Source organism: Macrobrachium rosenbergii, chromosome 21 (genome assembly GCF_040412425.1).
Source record: "Macrobrachium rosenbergii isolate ZJJX-2024 chromosome 21, ASM4041242v1, whole genome shotgun sequence".
In the NCBI taxonomy this organism is placed as follows: Eukaryota; Metazoa; Arthropoda; class Malacostraca; order Decapoda; family Palaemonidae; genus Macrobrachium; species Macrobrachium rosenbergii.
This window is the reverse complement of record NC_089761.1, coordinates 53,848,323-53,861,772: the sequence shown is the minus strand read 5'-3', so window position 1 is coordinate 53,861,772 and position 13,450 is coordinate 53,848,323.

The following is a 13,450-nucleotide window of genomic DNA, read 5'->3' as shown; positions in this document are numbered from 1 at the left end:
CGACTTTTTTATCAGTAACAACAACAACAACAACAACAACAACAACAATAATAATAATAATAATAATAATAATAATAATAATAATAATAATAATAATAATAATAATAATAATAATAATAATAATAATAACGGCTACATCTCAAAGGTTATCTTTCTGAAGAACACAAGCTTCCATTCAACACCGACATAATATATAAAACAATTGCTCTAAAATGTAATTATTGCAGCATATGTTACATAAAAACTTTTCGGTGGGCATAGATAACAAATAAATATTTCTGTTGACAAGGTAATAAAAGGCAAAAGGGTAACTGGAAGGTTAATAAGGATTCGCAGGAGTAGTCTCACAGAGGGATTTCAGCGAACTGGAGGTGGTAAAATATCCCCACCCCCAATTTCAATCGCTGATTTATTGATTGATTATGAAATTTAGGTCTTGAAGACCAATCGCCGGAACCCATCAGGATTATTCAGAGCCATAATGAAGGTGAAATATATAAATTAATGATATGATTGATAATGAATAGGTGAACGATGACATACTAGTAAAATTCAGTGTTAAAAGTTTTCCCCATACAACTTGATAAAAGCTTTTGAGCGTAGTTTTGTAACTATCATAGTTTCTGTGATCAAGAGAAAACACGCTAAAATTTAGCTTTTAAATCGACCTGTGACTCTGGAAAATGGGCCATGGTAAACAACAACGCTTGGATGACGTATTCACCAACCCCAAATGTACTACTTAGCAAGTTCTTTATTACTGGAGAAAGCTAAAATTGTGACTTTAAATCGTCCTATAACCTTTGAAATTAAGGCAAAGAAAAAATGTAGGAAATATAATACATAAGGTACCTGCTTACCCAGTTTTATCAGAATTGCAGAAAATTAAATACTATTAAAATTTTGGTCTTTAAATTGACCTGTAACCCAGAAAAGTAGTGCAAAATAAACGATATTCGTGGAAAACAATCATAAACCAACAAGGTGCCTACCCCCAGAGCCCTATCAAATCAGAGAAAAATAAAAAGTTTCCTATCCCAGAGCCCTATCAAATCAGAGAAAAACAAAAAGTTTAACATGAAATCGAAAAATAGGTACAGGTATTGAAAAATCATCTGGGTAAAATATGCTACCTACAAAGATGCATTAGAATTAGATACAGATGCAAAGCTAGCCATTGCTTTAAACGGTGTCCTCGAAAGATAGATATGGGCCGAACATACCTAAAACAATGCCTTTCACACATGGCGACTTAAGTCTGAAGACAAGGAACTTCCAACCACCATGGTTTTTGAGATCTGATGAAAAATGCAACAAATTTTAGCCTGCAAGTTGACCAGAAACCTTTCAGTATATCTTAAAATTAAATGTATTTATTTAGAGAAAATAATCACCAAGCTACGAGATACCATCTATTAAGTTCAATCAAAATCAGAGAAAAACAAGGGAAGGAGAACACCAGCAACAACAACAACAATAATAATATCACCAAACCAATACCTTACGACATAGTCGAATAACAGTTAAACAGGAAGCCACAACAGCAGACATAATACTATTAAAAAATTGTGTATATGTATGTGTGTATATATATATACATACATACATATATATATATATATATATATATATATATATATATATATATATATATATATATATATATATATATATATATTGAACTCTTCAACAAGAGCCACAAATTATTTTTTTTTTTAAACCAGGTCCTCTGTTCAATAAATCAATTGCCAGTCCAGACAAAGATTTACCACACACTAGACTTTAGGTAATACGCACTCAAAGAGGGTGACAAAGAAAGATCAAATGCCTAAATTTAACACTTATTTATTTACAAGACAAACTTAATAATTAAAGTGTCCCCAAAAACCTGCTTGAGGAACTAGAAAAAAAAACATGCAAGCATATACAATACCCTCACACATACCTCAATCTCCTACCTAACTATTATACCAAAGAGTAAGAGAGAAATGTCACAGTAGTAGAACGAAATCAACACTCACTCACGTGTACACGATAGGCGGAGACACAGTGAAGAAACTTAACACTAATAACTGACTTTTTCCTTAACACTAATATTTACAAAACAAATGAGATACACCTTAATTCCTACAAATAATAAACGTTCGGCAAATATGCTGAAAATACACTGAAACTGCTTCAGTCCGGGAAACTGTCTATAAAAGCTCCTACGGGAGCTTCCGCTTGATGCTTTGAAGCAATACTCCGACGGGGTAGTCCACTCACAGAGGAGAACAAATATAGGCAAAAGGGGATGCTCACCCTTCTCCGGCCTCAGAAGGCCTCCTGACGATTCCCGGAGGATACAGCAGTGCACTCGTCAATGCAAGGGATGGGCCTTGCTCGCAGGTGGGCAAAAGCAAACCCACAGACAAGCTCGCACAAGAGGGCACAGGGCACACCCTCTCCACCAACAGCGGCCTCACGTTGAAAATAAGCGAGCGTCAAAAGTCCTGGCCTTGGCCAGAAAGCAGTGTTGCAGCCAACAAATGACGACGAGTGCAGTGGGAATATAGGATGCTGAACCTCCCTTCGGGGAACCGAAACTATCAATCCTTGCCTGATGGAAAACTCCCCCACATCAAGTAAGGGCGACGAGAAAAGCAGCGAAAAACCATCGGGCGAAAGAGGCAATTGCTGAAGACGATACTCCGCTCGTTGAAGTATGAAAAAAAAAAACAAGCGAATAAATATAACTATATAACAATAAATACAAAATCCTTCAGAGCAGCGAAAAGAACCAACAAGCAGTTTCTCGTGACTTTTGTAAAGATGAAAATTTAATTTACGTTAAAGAGAAACCAGAGAAAAATTTAATTAGTATTTACAATATATATATATATATATATATATATATATATATATATATATATATATATATATATATATATATATATATATATAAAAATTCTAGTACCGAAATACACACTGAAAAGTAAGAGTACTTTTACCAACGATAACGGCACCAGCGTAAGGGAGTTTCTCGACAACAAAATTTCATTGTGCACGGCATCTTAGTAATTAGCTTATGGCGTAAAATTGACTAAACCCAACGATAATTAAACACAAAAATGGGAACAGGACGGAAGTAAACAATCAAAGAGTGCTTTTCTCTCTCTACTTCCAAGCTAAGGAATTTTCTTCCTGTGTCCATTTTTCCTGACTTGACAATATTCCATCCTTTAAAGAGACAGGTCTATTAATAACTTCCTTCAAGATGAAGCTACAACAGATATGGGCCTAAGATTTCCCCACCCATCAAAATAAAATGATCAACAGACAATAATAATAAGACAGATCCTTCTGCTATACATCCCGAGCAATTACTTCCTTAATGGATAAAAAAAATATCAGAAGTTACATATCAGTGTCTTGACTGGAGATGCAAAATCTGTCATTATGAAACTGTAGAGACCCTGCTCGTTAATACTTCATCACCAGAGAGAGAGAGAGAGAGAGACCTTCAATCTTCAAATAATAATATAATTTACCAACAGTTTATTACGAGGCTATAACAGGAATGACAGCATTCGACTTATAGAGGAAACCTGTTTCTGAAATGCGAGACTCACTCGGGCCTTGGAAAGGTGATAAGGGACAAGGCCTTTCCGAGGCTCATCCTCTCCACAACCAGGCATGGCTTCAGCAAAGACTCTGACGACATTTGTGTCATTATTTCTTCTACAGTTGAATCCTGGCTGTTTACTCATTAATTTCACTTTCAGCTACGCCAATCACAAAAAGCATCGCAACAACAAAGACAACCTCAGATAGTTAAGCAAATGGGTTCATCATGAGTAATTATTGCTGATGAAGATGCTTCAGTAAGTTAACTGTTTCAAAACAAAGACATCACTGAAGCTTATGGCTACAGTTTGTTTTGTAACGGTTATAATTTAGTTAATAACAAATAACAGTATATACCAATTTGCAGCAATGTTTCGGGAAATGTTCTTTCACCCTCTAATTAATTCTCACTGTCGGTTTATATTAAGAAAAAGATCTGGAAACACATAAACACACAGGAGAAGCGAATTCTAGGTCTCTTTAGTTTTCTTCGCGTCAGTAACCATCATGTCTTACACCTAAACCAGACGAAGTCTGAATGAAACCTTATTGAAGTTTTCCTGGCATATCTATTTGTGTTCATTCTATGGATGTCCTTAATCTAGTGCCTGATGTCAAAGTTATAGACAGCGTTCGTGTGGACTTATTGTTTGATAATTTGTAACCGAAGAGTCACAGTGTCTACTGATTTATCTCTACTTTATTTTCATCTGTTTCTCTTTCGTATATAAGCAACGTACTCTGTGTGTACTGGCTTTGTATGTTAATGATCTTTCAGATTGTTCCGCATATATCTGGATAATAATAATAATAATAATAATAAATAATAATAATAATAATAATAATGCTTCCCAGTAAATGACGCAATGGACCTTACGTTCTGTTTTCACTCGATACCCTAGCAATTTGAAAGTTTTACATGTCGAACTGCTCTCTTTCAAAACCGTCGTAATGCTTCAAGAAAGAAGATTTTTCGTCTCTCAAAAATACCCTTTTTCCGTTAACTCAACACTGGTGACACTGGAAAAGATTAAACACGTGCGAGATCCATTAGGAAAGTGTACTGAGTGACTGTTGACAAAATAACTTTTGATATAAATATCCGTGAATTGATTAAAGGGCGACTGTTTGGAATTGGCTTAGTTTTATAACACGACATGAACTTCCAGAACTGAACACATTAGAATTACAAAGATGTCTTAACAATGGCAGTGAAAAGGGAGATCGCAGTGCATAACTAATAAATTAAAAGTCTATAAAGAAAATCTCTCTCCCTCTCAAGTCGTTCCATTTCTTTCAAATGTTTTTTTTTTTTTTATAAAATTAAATCATTACGCTCTTTCAAAAACGCAACAACATCTACAAATTTTAGGGACTTTGCCTGGTTGATTGTTATTCATGAACACTAGATATCAGGGTTACCATCTTCCACATCAACTTCCTTCTCTCGAATCTGCCAAACACGTTCCTGAATATTAAGTTCTGTTCTTTCCTACGTTTTCATGGCATTATTGAATCTTTATTTAGTTCTGTTCTTTCCTACTTTTTCATGGCATTATTGAATCTTTATTTAGTTCTGTTCTTTCCTACTTTTTCATGGCATTACTGAATCTTTATTAAGTGCTGAGTAATTGTAAAAACAAAACAAATGGAATGACAAGTTGAAAATAACTTATAAACCAGTATATTGACAAATAGTTGTTAGTTCATTTCTCGCACAATTAAACAACGAACACCAACTATAGCTTCGGGGATATTTCAGACAGTAAGATCACCACAAGCACAACTATATCAGTAACAATAACCCTACAACAATGAAAGCATCTGAGAAAGTTTAAAATTTAAATCGAGAATTCATTGCCAAAAGGTGGCAAATTGATTCAAGATATGTGATAACAGCGCCAGTGGCCAATGTCTTCAACTGGCGTCAAGCTTGTAATTCAGCTAAAGAGTCTAATCACTTGAAAGCCACAAATATCTAGACTAATTCAGAGCTATTAATGTACTGTACTGTTAGTCTCATGGCTCAGTATTAGTCTAGTCTGAATCTATGAAGGTTTAAGCTTGTTACTGTTAATGCAAGTCATATGACCCAAGTCTAACACAAGTACCACCCAAAACGGCCACTAGACGACCCCTCAAATGACAACCATTTGACCTACCTACATTTCTCCCAACCCGGTAAACTATCTAACATTTTCGGTATTTTGATAATTTGGAGAAATCTGAGGTACTCCATAAACTTGAAGCGGGTTTATAAATATTGTGGATAAGAGACCGAACAAAACCAAACTGGTCATCACAGTCTGCTCCTATTGAGATTTTCCGTAATCTCTCAAGAAGACTGCCGAAAAATGTGCTCCAAGTTGTCTCAAAATCTTGATATGATAATCGAGGGCTGACAACGCACACGATATCACCTAAATGCAGCGAGAAAGTATTGGCATTCCGGTTTTCAGCTACAAGTTTTTTTTTTTTTTTTTTTTTTTTTAAAAGGCTGCTAGCCCCATTCCCTTTTTCTTTAAGCTTGCTCGCGACCACCAGCGTCATTTGACTACCAGGTACCTAAAACATTCCTCTGGTCAACAGGGACACAAATTCCTTTAACACGGCGTGCCCATCCGACAGCCTTGGCCAGGACTTGAACCTCAGATCTCTCCTGTGATAGACCTGAAACACTGATCACCAACATAAATATATATATATATATATATATATATATATATATATATATATATATATATATATATATATATATATATATATGTATATATATAATATATATATATATATCTAATTTTTAAAAAATTTAACCTATTTACTAAAACTGTTTTTATTTCTACAAAATTCCTGAAAAAACTAGTATAGGGAGAGAAGGGTTGGTGGTTCTATGTAAAAACCATTTCAGGTGATTCTGTTTACGAACTTAGTTAACACTGTATTTTCATGAAGTACTGTGAGGCAAATATTTCTATAATGGTCTTTTCAGAACTTCATGCAAATGGATGAGGATATCTCTTGGTCTATACAACTCTGTTACATGTGTAAATACAAGCAAGAGAAATTATCCATCGCGCATCACGAGTGACCTTGAGTTCCCCCTAAACTTCCTACTATCCTAGACTCATCCACAACGTACCCACAACACTCATGCTGTCGGTCTTCATCCTCGGCCACCAAGAAACTGTGCATCATTTGCTTGATAAGTCTTTACTTTTAAACCCCTTACTTGTTTCTCTTTACTTAACATGAATTCACAAATGTGCTGCTCATCGCAAAAATATGACCCAAAAGTAATGCGTTTTATAGTACCATATGTGTGAGGCTGTAAAGTTATTCTATAATCAAAAATAAGACTACCGTAAAACAAACAGAGCATCATACAAGGAATGTGCGCTGTGATCTGGACGCACACTTGGCAACAGACTAGAGAGAGAGAGAGAGAGAGAGAGAGAGAGAGAGAGAGAGAGAGAGAGAGAGAGAGAGTCAATGTTCCAGCTAAGCTTGTCTCCTTATCTCACAAGTAACATGCCCACCACTTGCTTTCCACTTACATTATTGATTCATAAATATTATCTAGACATGGATGAAGGTAGAATTGCTTGATTTATTAAGAATAAGAAAGGAGGACATGTTAGGTCAGAAGAAAAATAACCAAAGAATCTCTAGACGCCAGTTGAACCCTGCTTTGGCCCCTAAGTCTGAAGATGGGATACGCTTCTCTCTCTCTCTCTCTCTCTCTCTCTCTCTCTCTCTCTCTCTCTCTCTCTCTCTCTCTCCTGGAATGTTGCATCCTTCAATCTTCTTGCGGCTTCCTTGAGGGCAGAAGAAATGGACACTGCATAATTTGTCATTTTAAACTTCACCAGGAAGCTTTGTGGCCATGCTTCTTCCTCTATTAAATTCGAGTGCTACTTAATCAGTTCATTTTTCTTCAAGTTTGCTTGGTCTTAGTAAGTTTAGCTTTGTGTACAATGGTCATCATCTATAGTTAATTACTGTGCCTAAAACTATCTTGAGTGATTATAAAAAAAAGTCACTAACGCACCTACAATTGAATTATTATTATTATTATTATTATTGAAATAGTTTAACCAGACCACTGAGCTGATTAACAGCTCTCATAGGGCTGGCCCGAAGGATTAAAATGAAATGGTGTACCAGTTCTAGGCCACAGGCCAAGCACTGGGATTAAATGACGAACGAAAATGAAATTTTAAAAATAAATATGCAAAAAGGCTTATGCTTCCACACTGGAACACACGCAAACATTAAATGCATTTACTCACTTTCCCTTCTGACAAAAAAAAAAAAAAACTACGTAATGATAAAATTAGATTAAGTTAATACTTTTAAAATTGCAATTTAATTATTAATAAATCATTAAATCAGCAGAAAGTAAAAAAACAGAACTGAAGCCATATAAACGTAAAAAAATACCGATAAATAAGAAAAACAGAGGTAAGCAAATAAGCAAAAAAATACACCTACATATACAGCAGTTACAAACTAATTTTTAGAAAACTAAGGCAAAGGTTTATAACGCCTTAGAGCAAACACTAACTGTACAGTCACAAGCGCTATTTGCCAAGCAGGAAATCGTCCAGTGAAGGTCTGAGTAAAATTTAACTTTGGTCCAAGAAAGGTGAAAATTCCAGTATCTCTGTCAAGAGGACAAAAATGCCGAGTGGCTGCTGACATTAAGACAGAGGAACAATATTCCAATTGTGGAAGAGCAAAATATTCTGAAGTAAGTCGTGTTGTTAATATCTTCTGTATGCAGGGCAACAATAATTTACTTTTAGACACTTTGATATGTTTTATGCTATGTAATCACCTTCCATAGGTTATTTAAGTGCCATTATCAGGAATTTTTAAAAGACACTCAAGCGCGCCGTGCAAGCTCACGTAGACAAATACACACATCAACAAATATAGATATATACATATATACAGACATACACACATATATATATAAATAATACAGACATATATATGTATATATATATATATAATAAATATATATATATATATATATATATATATATATATATATATATATATATATATATATATATATATATATATATATATATATATATATATATATATATATTTTACCAGCCTCACTATAGCAGCAAGAGTGCAGGAAAAAATCTCAGGCCCGTTGACTGCAAAAACAAAAACTGTTGTGCCTCTGTCGCACTAAGCAGTGAATTTTATACCTAGTAGCTAGTGGACTGTGTGGGTCTAGTTAGTCACGACAGAGAAGGACATGGGGGCTACAAATCTCACTCTAAATGACTTGCCGAGAACCGGAAGGTTGACACCTCCTGGAGACCACCTCCCTCAAAGAAAAAGAAAGAAAGAAGAAGAAGAAAAAAAAAAAAAAAAAAAAAAAAAATATATATATATATATATATATATATATATATATATATATATATATACATGTGTGTGTATGTGTACCCAAACCGTACAAAACAGCAGTAGTTTACGAGAGGGTTGAGACGGTAGAGTAACCGTCCCAAAACTCGGATCTAGCTACTGTCATTCTGTAAACTTAGACTGGGGCCAATTTTGAAAGAGGCTGGTACGGGGACGGACTATGGCAAGGCTAAATGTGAAGTTTATTAAACGTTGACTATCGTTGATACACAGAAAGAATATGCATGCAAACTTGCTCATATTTACTCCCCTGATTCATCATAATATGATTTTAACAATTTTTACTCTTAACTGTCACGTTTTACATTGACCTTATTTTCACACTTATCTCAAAACTTTAGATATTGGGAACAGCAAACAGTAGGATATGGAGCCCTTTTATTATAGGACATCGAGTTGGATTATTTCTTAAATACACGAAAACCTCTCCTTATTTTAGTCATGTCTGTCGAAATATGCATCTGAGGTCTGATTAATTATTAATATAAAAAAATTCACTGCTCTGCCTTTCCCAGTCATCAAGTACTATGTTATTATCATTCCGTTATTAAAAACAATCAGGAATGCTGAAGATATCTTTTGCAACTGAGAAGATGCAAATGAAAAGGCCACTAGCTTAGACTAAAAGTCTACCTCAGCGTAACGCCTTGAAGGACAGCTCATTCTGTTTACCAGCCTCGGTGATTATTCGCCTCCATCTCTCTGTTTACAAGGACTATAGTTTAGTATTTCATTTAGGAAGGTATCTTGCAACTATATTGTGTTACAACAATGATTTTTTTTCTTTTTTTTTGTAGCTGTTACTATTTTTTTTCCAGGACCTGAGTCTCAGATCAGTGAAAGATTTATAAACAAATAATATCATTAATGATAACAAAGTTGATAAGAACTTCTATATCGAATATGATCACACTTCTACTGCAGAATGTAATGATGTTGATACTTATGATTAATGTAAGTGATAAGAGAGATAGTCGTGTCGACTTTTTAATATGATGTATATCTCCGTAGTCATATTTACTACAAGATAACTCCTTTGACTGACATTGTATTATTTGTAGAGATAGCCCTTGTCACTAATAAACTAAGTTATTTTTAGTGTTCAACAGTTCTTTAATTTTTTACAAACTACAGAAAGTATTATTCATCTGCTTTCTGAAAGTTTTGTTTTTATATTTTTTCGTGTCATGAAGAACTCTCCCTCTCTTGAAATTTACGTACATCAAAGATGAGAGAGAGAGAGAGAGAGAGAGAGAGAGAGAGAGAGAGAGAGAGAGAGAGAGAGAGAGAGAGAGAGAGAGAGAGTTCTGCATGTGAAATACAAAAAAATATATAAATCGAACTAATAAATTATCAGAGAATCGAATGAAATGCACCAACAAAGGTATCTTCGATAAACAAAAGTACGTTCAAAAACAAAAAAATCAGGAAGAGAGATGAGAGGCTTTCAAATACCTTTTTAATTGCTCTTACTCAAGAGGACTAAAAAGTGTGCAAAATAGCACCTTGTCATACAATGATATTGCTACAATTTAAGGTCTTTAACCCTAACTGACTGGTTGAAACAAAGAGACCACAAAATGCGTTGCATTCACCGTTAGAAGTGAGAAAAAACACAAAGACAAATGGGGGGGGAAAAAGGCAGCCTTCAAGAAACAAAGACAAGGTCTTCAAGGTAACTGTTTCTCCTGAACAACAGTCCACAGAGATAGTTCCTACTTCCGGGTCATCTCAGCCTTTCGTTAACATAATTTTACCAGGGCGCCTGTTCCTGATCATCTATTCTTTGCGTAGCTCCCAGGCAAGGCCTTATCTGTCAGTAGTCTGGGAGACCGGCACGTGTGGCTGCAAGAATGGAAGAATAAAACTGTAAGGAAGAAGGCGTGTACTCGACAACCTGTGATTACTAAAAACTTCCATAACTCGAGTGGCCGCGAGAGGGAGTTATGTTTCGATTGTGTTGTCTTCCCATGTCAGAAAAATGTAACCATGCTGCTCATAACTGGACAATGCACTAGAGATACAAATAACCAAACAGCACCATTCCTTAAGAAATTTGGAGAACAGTTTTATGAAGACAAGAACAAAGCAAAAGTTTTTTAAAAGTTTTGAATAACATACAACGCCATCGTCCGAGTAAAGTATAAAAAATTACTGGAAAATAAGAAGTAGGATTATGCAAAAGTTCTTACACACATACACACACACTCCAAACGCACGCATATAAACACGCACATGCCTGCGCGCGCCAGCTGTAAGACAAAAAAAAAAAAAAAAAAAAAAAACTTAAAATCTTGTACATACATACATATCCTCATTAAAAATTTATGCACGTCAGTTATGCATCCGATAAATATTTCTTCTTTTTTGATAACCTTAAACCTGGAAACTATCTTAATGCTGATCCTAAGACAAGATGAATGTTTATGCCGCCAACAAGAGATATCAACCAAGAAAACTGATTTTTTAACAAATTCTTGATGCATTTCTTTAATGAAAATAAAACAAGTGGGTGAAAAAAAACTAAAAAATAAATTGTTACTCTCCAGAATTCACTGTGATACGTATGTTAAATACAATAAATTTTGTTGGTGTAAAATTATTCTAATAATAAGAAAATATTCATATTCTGATAGAAACTATATCTAGTTTCTTGCATAACTTCTCACATCTTGGTTGGTTATAGCTCCTAATGCAAAGATAAGCGCGATGACAACTATAAAAAATGCCCTTGTTCAGCCAACACTTGAAGGAGAAAAGAAAAATAGAAAAAGAAAAAAAAAGAGGGAGAGCAGGAACGTGGGGGCTCACTCCTACAGTTTCTTCAAACGGGAGACCTAATGAAGTTAATTCACTGAAATGCACAAGCTTATCTTAAAAAACCTTAACCCTTTAAAAAAATAAATGAAAACGTGAGTTATTCAATTAACAAACTCATTATTTAATTTAGATATTTTTCTACTGTCCTCAAGAAGGAAGGAAAGGCGATAATCGAATTCCATTTTGAAAAGTTCAAACGGTCATTGTTTTGTGAATGAAATTAAAACACTTTCATTGCAAAAAGGAGACACATTAAGAAATTAGCAAACAACAGCGTGAACGTGCTTTACCATACATTGATAAAACGCAGTTGGAATGAGTTTGCGGATACACTCCACATTCTTTCTGCCAAGCTATACGCAACGTGATACAAAACTAATTACGACTTTTCTTAGAAAACAATCACAACGCGGTATTTCCACAGTGCAAGAAGCCTTCCAAGTAAGTCATGAATATTAAATGGCAAATATACGGTATTTGCTGATTACTAATAAGAAGCTTTTCCCGGAAAACATTTTTCTCAGAACTGAGACACCATCATACACAAATTACAATAATATCAAACTGCACAACACACTCTCTATGAGACCCACATCACTGTTAAGCAGTATCTGGTATTGGTTGACCTTGTTATATAAACATCACCCTTCTCCTATTACCTCACAACGGAGCTTTAATACGCTGTGTTTCTAAGTATTCCTAAAATATCTTATTATTGACGTCAATAAAAGAAGAAATATTTCTTAGAACCAACAGCTACATTGGCCCAGTAGCAACAGAAGGCTCTTAAGCTTACTCTCTCTCTCTTTTCCTATTATTTGGCTCTATGAGAAATATTATAAACATAACAACTGAGGATAATGAAAATACTTCGGTTACTGACTTGTTTAAGCATAAACATACAGTATAACATGTTTATGATCACACAAACACACACACATATATGTGTGTGTGTGTGTGTGCGCGCGCGTGTGTATTTTTGTGATGTGTGCGTGTGTCGGTGTATGCATAAGTATACACACACAAATACATAAAGCCAAGCATGATGCAGGATCTCTGAAAGTTTTGTATAAGAATAACGGCGCTTATGGAAGCAATAGTGTGCTCTTCTAAATGGACGAGAAGTGAAGATGTTGCATATAAATAAAAAAAAGGAGGGCGGCTTTGAAATGAATTATTCATTCATCACATATTGAGACAGAAAGCTTGAAAAGTTGAGAAATGTAATATGAAAAAAGATGGGTTAAAAAGGCTAGCACAGGAGAAAAGATAGTTCACACTGTTCTGATTTGGTTTGTTCACGTGGAGAGAATGAAGAACAAACGGCTAGTGAAAATTGTATATAATTCTGAATTTTCAAGAGGAAAGATAACAGTAGAGCAAGTGTTGGAAATAAAGTGCAAATGATGATACAATCTATAGATTTGGCATGAGCACTCTTATTGTCCCCATAAATCAAAACAGCCTCCGGCGACCTCAATATATGGCTGTTTCCAAGATGGCTGACACTTTTCCAAAATGGTGGCAAATTTGCTCTACATATTACATATTTCCATTCCATAAGCCTGCAAAATGT